The 14,153-nt window shown below is 43.2% G+C and overlaps 1 pseudogene; it reads left to right on the top strand.

The window, feature by feature from the left end:
• LOC114211949 (FGFR1 oncogene partner 2 homolog pseudogene) overlaps positions 1-13,733 on the top strand; it is a 72,318-nt pseudogene extending 58,585 nt beyond the window's left edge.
• Positions 13,734-14,153: the final 420 nt, after the last annotated feature.

Genomic DNA, 14,153 nt, shown 5'->3' with positions numbered 1-14,153 from the left:
TATATCTATTGGAACTTGTTTTATGGTGAATATACTATGTGTATTTGGAAAGAATGTTCATTTTGCAGTTGGTGTATATAGTATACTAAAAATGTTAGTAAGATCAAAGTGGTTAGTAGTGTTGTTCAGATATTCTATGTCATTACTGATTTTTTTTTTTTTTTGGTCCAGTTGTTCTATCAATTCTTTAGCTCATTTTGGAATTGTCTACTTCCCTCTTTTAGTTTGTCCATATTTTCTTCATGAATCTTGAGGCTGTGTTATTAGTTGTTCTTTCTAAACAGCTCTCCCTTTTATGCCTATGGAATGACCATCCTTATTTCTGGTAATACTCTTTGTTTTGCTATTTTACTTGATATTAAAGTAGCCCCTCTTGCCTTCTAATGTTTACTGTTTGCATGGTACAACTTTTATTTTCAACCTATTTGTGCCTTTCTATTTAAAGTATGTGTCATGTAGGCAGGATATAGTACAGCCTTGCTTTTTAATCTACTCTGTTAATCTATATTTTTTAATTGGAGAGTTTAGATCATTAATATTTAGTGTAATTATTAATGTGATTGCGTTTAGGCCTACCATTTTATCATTTGTATTTTCTTTGTCTCTTCTGGTTTTGATTCCTCTCTTCATCTTTTCCTGCCTTTGGGGTATTATTTTAAAAAATTTTTAATCTTTGATTTTAATTTGTTTGATCTTGGGAGGCTACATTTTGTTCCTAAGCGGTTGCCCTAGGTATTGAAATATACACATCTACCTTTCAAAGTCTACTTAGAGTCAATATTGAAACTTAAATTAGAAACTTGTTAAGCTCTTATCTCCCCACACTGATCTTTGTGTTATGATGTCATAGGTATTACATTTGTAAACATTGCAAACTACAAAGGTAATCTCCTAATTTTTGCTCTCAAAAGTCACACATGTTTTAAAGAACTCAAGAGGGGAAGATGGCCTTTTATATTTGCTCAGATATTTGCCATTTTTGAGGCTCTTCCTTCATTCCCAAAGACCCAGGTTTCTCTCTGGTTTTTTTCCAGAAGAGCTGAAAGAACTTCCTATAGCATTTCTTTTACAGCAGGTCTGCTGCTGATGGGTTTTTGTAGTTTTTCTTCATCTGAAAATGTCTCTTTTTTTGCTTTGATTATTAAAGGATATTTCTGCTGCATTCAGAATTCTGAGCTGACAATGCCTTTCCTTCAAGCACTTTGAAGATGCTATTTCTTTGGTCTCCACGGTGTTTGAAGAGAGATCCGCAAGTATTCAAATTATTGTTCCCTGTACATAATGTGTCATTTTTCCCTAGCTGCTTTCAAGATTTTTTTCCCATTGGTTATTAGCCATCTGATTCTGATGTGTATAGGTATTTCTTAAAGAGTTTGTCTTGTTCAGGGCTCACTGAGCTTCTTAAAGCTCTAAATTTATGTCTCTCACCAAATTAGGGAAATTAATAGCCATAATCTCTTCAAGTAATTTTCTGTTCTAATCATTCTCTTCTATTTCTTGGACTTTGTGAAATACATGTTGACACTTTTGGTATTGTCCCCAATTAATTGTTATTTATTTTCACTCTTTTCTGTCTTCACACTGGATAAGATTTCACTGATTTTCCTCAATTATCTCTATTCTGCTATTCGATCCCCCACTGAATTTTTTATTTCCTATATTGTATTTTAAATTTTTCCACTTCTTTACTTTTTTATGGTTTCTATTTCTCTAATGAGAACTCCTATGTTTTCACTCATTTCAAGTATATTTTTCAATGATTTTATTTACTTATTTGAGGGAGAGAGAGAAAGAACAAGCCAGGGGAGGAGCAGAGGGAGAGGGACAAGCATGGAGCCCAATGCAGGGCTCAATCCCATGACCCTGAGATCATCACCTGAACAAAATCAAGAGTCACACACTCAACAGACTGAGCCACCCAGGCACCCCCATCTTAAGTATATTTTTATTTACCTCATGGATCATAGTTTTAAAGCTGCTTTAGAGTCTTGGCTTGATAATCCTAATATCTGGGTCATCTTGGGGTTGGCATCTGTTCTTTGTCTTTTCCCTTGAGAATTGGTTACATTTTCCTGTTTTTTTTTTTTTATATATCAGGTAATTTTGGATTATATCCTGGACATTGTGAGCATTATGTAGTGTACACTCAGTCCTATGATAACACTAAGGAGGATGCTGAAGTTTGTTTTAGCAGGCAACCAACTCAGTTCAATTCAGCCAAGTTCTGTCTTACCTTCTGTGGGTAGCAGTTCACATCCCAGCTTCATTCTCAAAGACTTCATTGTACTGGTTTGGGTCTGTCTTGTGCATATGTATTGCTTGGGGGTAATGTTGGGACTTGGGAAGGTTTAAATAAAGAATTAGGAGAGCCCCTCTTTCTGGCTTCCTCCACTCACCAGCCCTCAGGATATGTCTCTGGTTCCTCTGACCGGAAAGAAATAATTTCTATTGAAGTTTTAGCTACTTATAGGACCACCCCCTGCCACATTGCTCAGTGGCTAGAGGTCATCCTCAGAACAAAGCTAGAGGGAGAGAGAGATGGAAGCTTACCTTGGTCGTCCCTCTTTGAAGTTTTGACTCCTCTCCACAATCCACTTGCTTTTATTTACTTTTCAGAGTCAGAGTCCTCAGGTATTATTATTTTTATTTTTTTCCGTTCAAAAATTTCAGTTGTATTTTGTTGGAAAAGGGGATCATGTGCAGTCTTTTGACTCCCACTTGGCTGCATAAAAACATGTCCATTCTCTGAGATTACGAGTTCTCACAGGCTATGCTGGGCTTGTCCTTGTGAGAGAGTATCTTCCTTATTTCAGACTCAGTGTGTGCTCTTTTGCTCTGCCTAAGCACTTATGTCAGTGGCCCTCAGGCACGTCCCCACCTTTCCATATTTCAGACCCCGCAGAGGAGGGGTCGGGGGCCTTCCACTGTAGCACAAGGTGGGGTTCGTGCAATCACACTGCCTGCATCAGCTGTGCCATGGATCCACTGGGAGGGGTGGGGGTTCGGGGAACCATGCACGGCAAGGGGCTGGGTCTAGGGCACTCTCTCCTCTTGCTGTAAGTACCACTTGAGCCTGGTGTAAGCGTTGTCTGTGCTCAGCGACTTCAGATCATGCACTGTTCTCTTCCCTGGGTGCACTTACCTGCCTTTTAACCTTGGCCACACTCATGTTATATTCTATCCTGAGGCACAGCCTAACCACCCAGTGAATGGTCAAACATAATCAGATGGCAGGATGGGCTGTAATGGGTTTGTGTTGCTTTAGTGGAACTGGAATCCCATACAGAACTTTAGAATATTCAAGGCTCAGGGAAGTCTTGTGATAATTACCTTGGCATAATACCATCTTTTCCAAGTTTAAATGAGACTTTGTCACAATGTTATATCCACAGTGAACAAGCAATACAATGAACTTTGACAAGGTGCCCTACATATAGTAAATATTCAATGCAGATGTACTGGATTGAATTTTATGAATTCATTGTTTTGGGGACCACATCTTAAAATGAATAAAAAGATCAATATCTTAAAGAGCCAATAAAAAGTAAAACATTCTCTTCTCCCTTTATATTCCTGCCCTGGTCCATAACATGGGAATGTCCCCAATTCTCCTTGTTTCAGTGGAAAAGAATTAGGGAATAGCTTTTTGTTTGGTTGGTTGTTTCCTTCCCATTCCCCTTTCTTTCTTCCCCATGAGAAAATAGTGAGAATCTGACATTCTTTTATCTCTGTTTCCCAAACAATTATTTGTAATGTGTTGAATGTAACTGCTCATTCTTGGCCCTTTGGCTTGGCTCTCTGAGTCTTATTCAGGCTCTGTGGGATAGGGGGCAGACTGCAGTTCTCCTTGGCTGGGTGAATGTATGCCAAGCCCACTCCCTCAACATACAAGTCTCAAGGTCTAGACTGCCAGGGAGAGGATAAATAGGAAGGGAATCCACCTTAGCAGCAGGTGCAAACTGCATTCTGCAATATAACCATAACAGCAATTAAATGAATATTAGATGTTAATATCCTTTGGGATCTGTGTCTAGTACTCAATTAGCTTGAAATCTGGAGGCATGGAGGAGGAGTGGTTAGGATCACACAGAACCCCCAATAGCCATCATCCTTAGTGTGAAATCTTAGAGGTTGTTAAAAGAGAAGTGTACTGCAATCACCATGAAGATTACAGAGGTTGTTGGCATTTACTTACCCCCTACCAGACAGCAGATGCTGCTTCTATGCCCCAGTACAATAAGGAAAGCACCATCACTTCCCCTTTGCATGGAGGAACTAGGGGCTCTGGGTGGTTACATGACCAAGACAGGCTCAGAGCTGGGACTTGAACTCAGGTCCCAGGACTCAAAAGTCTCAGGCTCTGCCTACTAAGCTCTTCTCATAACACCTCTCTTGGTAACTTCATTTGCTCAAAGCAACATATCATGAAACAGAAATAATAGGTATAAATGTCAGAAAAACAGAAAAAAATTGTAGACAATTTATTTATATAATAGAAAATCCAAGACAATTAAGTGAAAAATGGTAAGAATTGTTATTTAAATTCTTCTTTGCCTTCATTATGAAGGACCAAATGGCAAGAAGTGACAGGTGTTACAAGGGCTTTCTCAGTTTGCCCAGGTCCTCGTAGGAGTAAAAACATGCTCATCTCAATCCTTACAAGTTTAATTTATATCCTCAGAGAATCATTCAAATCCCATCTCTTTAAGAGAAGCATGCAGTCACAGGTAGAGATATGAACAATGAAATATGTTAATTTACTCTTTTTCTTTATGGGGAAGGAAGAACATAACAGTTCATCCCTGGTATCTACATTCATGGTCTGGCTTCATTGTGCCAGGTATAATGCTCAAGGAATCTTCAAACAATAAGAGTTGAGAAGATTAAATTGCTGGAATGATGTTTAATTTAACAAATTTCTGTAAGGGAAGAAAAGGAGCATTCCCAGGACTCTTTAGTTCATGTTTTGGAAACTGGCAGCCTGTGTGCAGGCCCTGGCTCATGATGATTCCAGCAGAATAAAGGGTGGGTGGGGGGAATGCTGCTTTTTATTCGTAAGTGTTGTGTTTTCATTTTGGTTTTTATTACTTCCTTATGTTTTGGCTCCAGAAAGCAAGCCCAGGACATCTGGGTCGGAAGAATATCTGGTAATAGGAAAGAGGTAGGAGGGATTCTTTTTTTTTTTTAATTTTTTTATTGTTATATTAATCACCATACATTACATCCTTAGTTTTTGATGTAGTGTTCCATGATTCATTGTTTGCGTATAACACCCAGTGCTCCATGCAATACATGCCCTCTTCAATATTCACCACCAGGCTAACCCATCCCCCCACCCCCTTCCCCTCTAGAACCCTCAGTTTGTTTCTCAGAGTGAGGTAGGAGGGATTCTTACTGAGAAGAAAACAGTAGTGAGAGCAAAAGGATTTAGCAAACTCTTTTTTTCAAGTTTTTATTTAAATGAATTGAGTTAACATACAGTATAATATTAGTTTCAGGTGTACAGTATAGTGATTCAGCACTTCCATACAACACCCGGTGCTCATCATCACAAGTGCCCTCCTTAATCCCCACCACCTATTTCCCCCATCCCTCCACCCACCTCCCCTCTAGTAGCCATCAGATTGTTCTCTATGGTTAAGAGGTTATTTCTTGCTTTGCCTCTCTCTTTTTTCCCCCCTATGATCTAGCAAACTCCTGTCAAGCTCCAGAGCTTGCCTCATCCAAGTGCACCAGCTTTAATTTTCTGTGGTGAGTCGTCCGTGTGGATTCTTATTCCAATCCAGATTCTGAAGAACTGGCACAGGGCTCCGATTTCATAAAAGTTCATAAACATCACCTGGATATAGTCACTCCTTTCTCAGTGAAATTTGTTGGGGGGGGGAGGGGAATCAAGCTGCACAAAAACTTGTAGGAGGCTCAGGGCCTGGGGCCCAATGCTCTTGGTTTATGCCTGCCTTGAAGTGAACCTTTCCTTTGGTCTCTCTGCTGAACGCTTCCTATTATGGAATGAGACCAGTGAGCTTTTCTGATTCATGGATTTTCCACTTCAGAGGAGAGCTGTAACCATCATCTTAACAAATCATTTAACTCCCTTTGCTCTTTATTTTGCCCCTGAAAGCATAAAATTCTAGCCTAGCATTAGATCTGAACCCCAGGGGAGCGGTGATCTGGGTGTTTGCTCTATTCAATCCGAAATAACAAAAGTTTCCTTAGTAAACTGAGTTGAAGAACAGCCTAATTTTCTGTAATGCTTCTCATGCAGTCATTTGCTCATTTATTCCAGAAACATCTACTGATGACTGGCTGTGTGCTAGGCACTCTGCCCAGTTCAGGGGACACAGAGGTGACAAGCATTCTGTGTGGGGCCCAAGGTCCAGTGGGAGAGAAAGGATCAAATAAGGAGATCATGAAGTTGCAATGTGCCAAGTGCTAAGAGAAGGGAGTGGAAAGTGTTGTGGGCACACGATCAAGGGGATCCTCATCTCCTGGGAGAGTTGAGCAGGTCTTCAAGCAGGGCCGTCAGCAGGAAGGTTCCAGGCCTAGAACAAAACATCAGCATTTGGTGCTGTTTTAGAAGACTCTCCATGTGCTAGGCCTTTGTTGATGTGGCCTCTAATCCTCTCACTAGCCCCACACTCCAACAAGCACTGGCAATAGGAAGTTCCTTCGTGAATTCTACCCAATGCCTCTGTCCCCTGACCCCTCACTGAGCCTGTGCCCTCCTCTGTCCTACTCATTTCCATTCCATTCTACTCTATCCTAATTTACTGAAATTATCCGTTTATGCGTCTATCTCTCCCCCTACACTACACTGTAACCCCCTGAGGGTTTTGGACCCCCAATGTCTGGTATCGTGTTGACATACATAAGGCATCTAATAAATTTTTGCAGAGCTACTCATTGAAATGATAATAGCATATGAATAATAGTATAAAATGCTATGCTAACCTATTATTATTAAAATACTAACCTATTTATATATAATCCACATATTATTTAATATAGGAAATACATTCGAATAATATATTCATACACTGCTGTGTTATGATTGTTATTATTCAGAGATCCAACTTCTCAGAACACTTATAAATCTTCAGGCATTTGCCATATTTCTTGGCTTTCTAAGTTGAAGTTGATTCCTTTTTATCTGTTCTCTCTTTTGATGGGATAGAGTCAGCCAGGGGGATGGTGAGAAACGCCACTGGCTTTCTTAGGCAATCACCACCAACAAGGGACTTTGGGGGAGGTCGGTGGTGCCATCCCCTCAGCAAAACCTAATTTGTCTTCCTGGAAGGTCCTGGGAGTGATCCTTTCTGTGTTCAGGAAGCTCCTGGGAACCCCAAGGTCCCTGGGTCTGAAGAATATGTTTCATAAGGACGGTCCTTCTCCAGATCAGGTGGCCACTTTTTCCCCTTCACCCCAAGGGTGTGTCCCTGCTGGTCCCTCCCCACCCCGTTTCCCTTTGCCAACATGGGAAACATCCAACATCTGCCATCTGCATCACATGTGCTTTTGTAGCTTAACATTCTCTATTTCTACAAATAAATGCTTTTACAATAAAACTGAAAGGCCAGAAAAAGAGAGACAACCTACTTTAAGGTCACTGCTGCCTCCCAGCAAGGGTGTTTAAAAATAACCCCCAATCTGCCATGTGCTCACAACTCTCATTGCACCAGCTCAATGGCAGGCCTAGTGCCAGCCGGGATGGCAGTGTGGAAGTTTCCAGACTCTGTGTGTGTGTGTGTGTGTGTGTGTGTGTGTGTGTGTGTGTGTGTGTGACTGAGAAGTTGAGGGACACTATTTTTCAACAACAAGGTTTATGGTCCCACCCCGTTGATCTCTGCCTAAGGACAAATTGATGACCCTCTGATAGACCGGTTCTAGCATCTGTTTCCAGCTATGGGGACACAGCTTCAGGCCCACTTGGAAGTGCTCTGTAGGAAGGAGAACTCTAAGGGGCTGAGTTTTGGCCGACATAGGTATGAATGCCAAGATGTGGCCTTGGGTAGTGGGGTAGACACTGGGTAGATTCTTCAGTGAGGACTGGGGCCATGACTTCTGGGATCTGCTTCTGCAGTTCTGATAGAGGGGGGGCCTAGATGTTGCAGGTGAATCTCAGATGGACTTTTCCAGTAATTTTCGAGCTGTGCTCACAGATCCCTGGAGGTTCTAGGGCAGAGCTTTAGTCCTTCATTTACGCTAATGGATTGTGTCTGTTACTTCAAATATGACCTTCCCCAAGGATTGGTGCATTTAACCAGAGAGAATATTCTTAAGGAGAGGAATGGAAGTCAGATGCGGGCTTCCTGTGAGCCAACAGGCAAAGGGGGGGGGGGTCTGAGGGCCGCAGGGCCCAGCACCCATAGAGCATCACCTCGGATAGGTGCCTCACATGCTTGTGTCCAAAACTCACCCTGTGCAACACTGTCTGCACTGCTCTTCTAGGCCGGGACGGTGAACGACAGCAGGGATAAATCGTATCCCTAATTCCTGACAGTTTCTTGAAAGACACGAGGGAATTAGGGCTGGAATCTCACCAAGCCGGGACAGCTAATACCTCCCTTCCATTTCTTTCTGAGGGGCCAGTCTAAGGGCTAATCACGGGACAAGTGTCTTTCCAATCAAGATTTAAACTAGGACCCTTCCCCCTTGCCTTTTGCTGATGACAGTATAAACAGAATGCGTGTCTCATTGCGCCAGGATCACACCAAGGTCCTCATACCTATATGCAAAAGGAGAGAAAGAAGCTGGGGATGTCTAGAGTCATGGGAGCAATTAAATCCCTAGAAGGTCAAGAATCTGACCTTTTTTTTTATCCACTAGCGGAGCGTCTACTATGTGCCAAGTACCACGCTAAGTGATGTGTGTACATTATCTCACTTACTTCTACCCCTGAGAGGTGAGAAAACTACATTGCGGTAAGTTTAGGGCCACAAATCTCGGCTTTCTGACTTCAAAGTCTGCTTTTCTTGACCTCTGAGGACAAAGACCAAGACTGTGGACAGAAATGCAAAGCAGGTCACATTTGTCCTCAGTGGGTTCCCCACAGTCCTGTTCCATGTGACGTCCTTTTTCCCTGGTAGAGATCTCTGTTCTTCATCCCCTCTAACACACACGTACGCATGCACACACCCTCATTATCTCACCACCTGAGCCAACAGCCAGCTACCTACCAGCTTCCTCCTGGGCTAACTCATCTGCACCACTGGACCTCCAGCTACCTGAAGAAAAGTGAGGGTACGCTGCCAAGGTTGGCAAAGCTTGCCTCAGATGAGCAGAACTTCCCAGCTGACTTGCAAACTCTGGGTAATGATTAATATTTCTATTTTTGAAGCCACTGTGTTTTGGGGTGGTTTGTTATGCAGCAATAGCTAACTGGTACAGCTACACGCACAGCAAGTATACCCTTAACCCCTCAGATGTTGTACAATGCTTGTTTCCTCTAATATCAGCCCTGCTGAAAAAAAAAAAAAAGTATTATCTCAGCTATATAAATCAGACCAGGCATAAACTGGACTTGCAACTTATCTTCTCACTTTGTATGGCTTAGATTTTGTGACAGCTAGGGTTGTATTTTATGTAGTTTACATCTATTTAACCTGCATTTTACTTACTAAAAATAAGAAACAAAAATCAGGAATCAGTCTAATGTGGTTGGTAATACAAATACTCAATAGCCATTGCTTTCACTGTCAAAGTAATATTTTTAAATGTCAGGGTCAAATTTTAAAAAGTGGATTTTTTTGAAAGTCTCAGTTGCTCTCTAGGAAAGACTCTGCCCGCAGTGATTTGGAGAAGACAATGTTCTGCATCTCAGCTGACTTTGGCAAGTCAGGGCTCAGGAGTCTCCTGCTATGAGTCTTGAAAATGTCATTCGCCCATGAGGAATCACACAGGTTGTGCTGTAAAAATATAATGTTTTTGTTCCTGATTTTAGCCACCAATCCCAGTTCTACTGATGGTTCTGTGATGTTATGTGCTGAACCACATTGTTCAAAATGTAATGATCTTAAAAAAAAAAAAAGGAATGATTTTTTACAAAAAATGCAGGGTTGTTTAGGGAGCAGTTTCAATCAGCAGTGCTAAGTTCTCAATATTTGTCTCATCCCCCCAAACCCCCCATCCCTGCTGCCTCCACAAATTCCTATGTTGAAACCCTAATACCTAATGGGATGGTATTTGGAGATGGGGCATTTGGGAGTTAATTATGTCATGAAGGTGGGGTCCTCATGAATGTGATTCATGCCCTAATAAAAAAGACTCCAGAGGGGCACCTGGGTGGCTCAGTTGGTCGAGTGGCTGACTCTTGATTTCTGCTCAGGTCGTGATCTCAGTGTCCTGGGATCAAGCCCCGCATCTGGCTCTATGCTCAGCGGGGAGTCTGCTTGAGATTCTCTCTCTCCCTCTGCCTCTGCCCTTCCCCCACCCCTCATGCTCACTTGCATGCTCTCTCTTTCTCTAAAATAAATAAGTCTTTACAAAAAATAAAATAGAATAGAATAAAAGAGGCTCCAGAGAGATCCATTGCTCCTTCTATCATATGAGTGAGAAGGTGCCAGCTATAAACCAGGAAGTGGGTTCTCACCAGAACATGACCATGTTGGCACCTTGATCATGGACTTCCCAGCCTCTAGAACTGTGAGAAATAAATTTCTGTTGTTTATAAGCCACCAGGCTGTGGTATTTTGTTATAGCAGCCAGAACAAACTAAGACAGGTGGTTTAGTCAGGATCCAGGCTGTTAAATAGTTTCTAAGGGAAAAGTCATGGTTGAAAGAAAAACATGCTATTGGTCAGAAGTGAGCATTTCCCACCCACCCAAACGTATTTCCTTAGAATTACTTAATTAATAAAACACTGCAGGGGGTGCTTGGGTAGTTGTTAGTGAAGTGCACAATTCTTGATTTCGGCTGGGGTTATGGTCTCAGGGTCGTGCGGTAGAGCCCCGGAGTAGGGCTCTGCACTCAGAGGGGAGTCTGCTTAGGATTCTCTCTCTCTCCCCCCGCCCCCACTCGTGTGCTCTCTCTCAAAAAACAAAATAAAATAAAAATAAAAAAATAAAACACTGCAGGTATAGACAAGGTTCTCTATGCTCTTTTTGCCCATCTGCTTTCCACCTCCCTCCCCAGAGGTAATCACTAACCAGAATTCTTGTCACAAGCGTAACGATGTTACTAAGGTTTCTTGTAAAAATCTCTGCTAAAATCCTGATATACTATGCTAGACCTATAATAGCATCAAAAAGATTTTTTAATTAAATTAGTATAACCTAAGTGAACCAAAGTTTGTTTCCTACTTATTCATCATACTGCATTATGAATTATATGTACTGTATATAATAGATACTGTATTATCAATTAAGTTTCAGTATATTATATTGAATATTTACCCTATGCTGAACACTGTGCAAAAGACTTTTCACACTTGCACTTAATTCTCACAATGCCCTCTTTGGGATAAATATTTTTATCTCTGGTCTGCAGGCAATAAAACTTAGCTTCAAGAAGTTGCTTGTGGATGTAGAACCAAAATAATTTACAAGCAAGTGGATCCATCTGACTTTTAAAGCCCACTTGTAATACCAATCTGCTCTTTAAAATTTTTCCGGGTTTTTTTCCCCCCAAAGATTTATTTATTCATTTTATAGAGAGAGTGTGCATGCGAGTGTTGAGGAGAGGGAGAGAGAGAATCTCAAGCAGACTCCCCACTGAGCGGGGAGCCCCATGCGGGGCTCGATCTCATCACCCTGAGATCATGATCTGAGCTGAAACCCTAGAATCTGACACTCAGCCAACTGAGCCACCCAGGTGCTCCCAAATTTTTCTGGGTTTCTAAAAGTCCCACCCTCAAGGATCTCAAGCCGCATACAGTGTAATAGTAACAATTTCAAAAGCATGAAAGTAACCAAAAATCCAATTAAAAAGTGCCACACAGGAGGTGTAGCAGACAAGCCAGGTCTCCTCATCCAGGAGTGATGGGGACAGAGGATATGTACAAGTGTCTAGGAGCTCTGGGCAGACTGCCTGGAGGCGGCGGCATTGTGCAAGCAGCCCCGTCAGTTGCGGTACTGACTTACACCGCATGCAGGGGCCAGCGCGGTCCCCCACAGGGATCTAGACCAGGGCTCCTAATTGTGTCTGGGGGCTCCCTGTGCTCCTGCTCACTCCATACTGCAAGCCCCTCCTTGCAGCAGAACGTGGGGCTCCCAGGGGGCCCTCAGTGACAAGAGACAGAACACAGAGAAGGAAGCAAGTCCTCCACACCCTGCACTGGGTGAGGGTGCTGCATCCCACCCTCTGGAAGCAGAAACACAGATAGCTCAGGGCAGTACAACGGGATGAAGAGAATTCATTTTTCTTATAATAAAAATGCTCATCAATACCATCCATGAGGCACTCACTCTGTAGCAGGTTTTATGTACGTAACCAGTTATTAGCTGCAGTCGTATGCACAACATTTGATTTTCCCTCCGTGCCAGCCTTGGCAGGGAACTCAGCATCTCTTGGAGTCCCTCTCCACACCCTCAAAGTCCATCCATATCTAGCGAAGTGAGTAGGAAGGAAAGTTCGTGGAGGATTCCTGAGGGAAGACTGAAGAGGGAGGGCTCTACCGCAAATATCCTGGAACAAACCACATAAAACTCCCCCAAAGGCGTGTCCAGCCCCTGGGGGCCCTTCTGGCCCAACCAGGGCAGGTGGCAGGGGTGGTGGGGGGGTGTGGAGGTCTTGGGCTCTCTCCCAGCAGATGTTCCCCTGCCCCCCAAATGTGTCCTATGTACTGACGTGCCTGGTTGCTCCGCCTGCTTGACAGACGCCTGGGCTTCCCATTAACCAGACCCCACTCTCTTTAGAAGGCAGTTTCCTTGGGCAGATTTTTTTGAGGTTTCACACCTGACCACAAAGTGCCTCTTCCACACAAATGCAGTGTGTTCTCCCCCAAAAGAAATTTTGGTGAATAAGATTTCCTCTACCTTGTTATGTGGGTCAGCTGAGGCTCAGGGAGATTAAATACTTTCCCCAATATTTTACAAATCCAAATCAAAGTTGGATTGAGCTCAAGCCTGGCATGTGTATCCTTGGCCTCACTAGTCCATTGCCCACTGAGTCATGAAGAAACAGAGGTCCCGCACGGGCCCAGGGGACCCTGATCTCTGCCGTCAGCCACAGTAATGGCAGATTTACCCTATGTCCTCCTGTGAGAGGGATACTAAGGTGATGTGTCAAACCCATATCGGTAAAGTATTTGTTGACATTTACTGAAGTCAGAAAGCCCTCCAAAAGTGCCCGAGGGTTCCATGGGGCAAATCAGGGTCACTGTAGACTAATGGGAGTGACAGAGCTCCTGCTCAGGCTAGGGGTGCCCATCCTCCTCTGCCCACCTTCTCTAGTGCCCAGTCAGACGCTGGAAGAACGTTCTAGCATTAAGGGACCTTCAGATATGAAGCAAGGGCGTGGAAATCTCCTGTCCTCTAACCCAAGCTCTGACTCAGCTGTGGAAAAGAAAAGCCCGGGTCACAAACTGCCATGGGGGCAGTATTGTTGGCAGAGTGCCTCCTGTTTTCTATTCTACATCTTCCTTCCAGGGTCCAGCGGTACTCCTGCAGCAGCTCCGCCCTCTCTCGAGGAGCCTGATGTTCTGCTGGATGTCCAGATTTCATGTCCCTACGAGGCAGTCCCAGACCCCGAGAGGTCCTCCAGCCCACCCATAGCAGCATCTTCTGATTACCAATGATGATAATATTATTAGTGACCCAAGTACCACACTACCACAACTTAGGTTAATGACAGCCTTGCTCATTTCCCAGACTACAGGCCAACGCCAAGTTCCTTATCCCGCGGCTGGCCTTTTATCTTTGCCTCGCTGTTTCTTAACTACAAAGCTTTGTTGTTGTTGGGTTTGTTCTGTTTTGTTTTAAGATTTATTTATTTATTTTGAGAGTAAGCGACAGTGTGAGCAGGGGGAGGAGCAAGGGGAATGAAACTCAAGCAGACTCCCCACTGAGTGCGGATCCTACGTGGGCCTCAGTCTCAGGACTCTGAGATTGTCACCTGAGCCAAAATCGAGAGTCTGACACTTAACCAAATGAGCCACTAAATCAGCTTTGGCTTTAAACCTGTAACTCTTGTTTTTCAGTATCTTCGTGACTTTCTC

Source organism: Eumetopias jubatus, unplaced genomic scaffold (assembly GCF_037043125.1).
Source record: "Eumetopias jubatus isolate StellerSeaLion01/CBP00866 unplaced genomic scaffold, mEumJub1_p1.0 scaffold_3, whole genome shotgun sequence".
Taxonomy (NCBI): Eukaryota; Metazoa; Chordata; class Mammalia; order Carnivora; family Otariidae; genus Eumetopias; species Eumetopias jubatus.
Note: the sequence above shows the minus strand (reverse complement) of the source record. Positions and strands in the feature narration are given on the sequence as shown.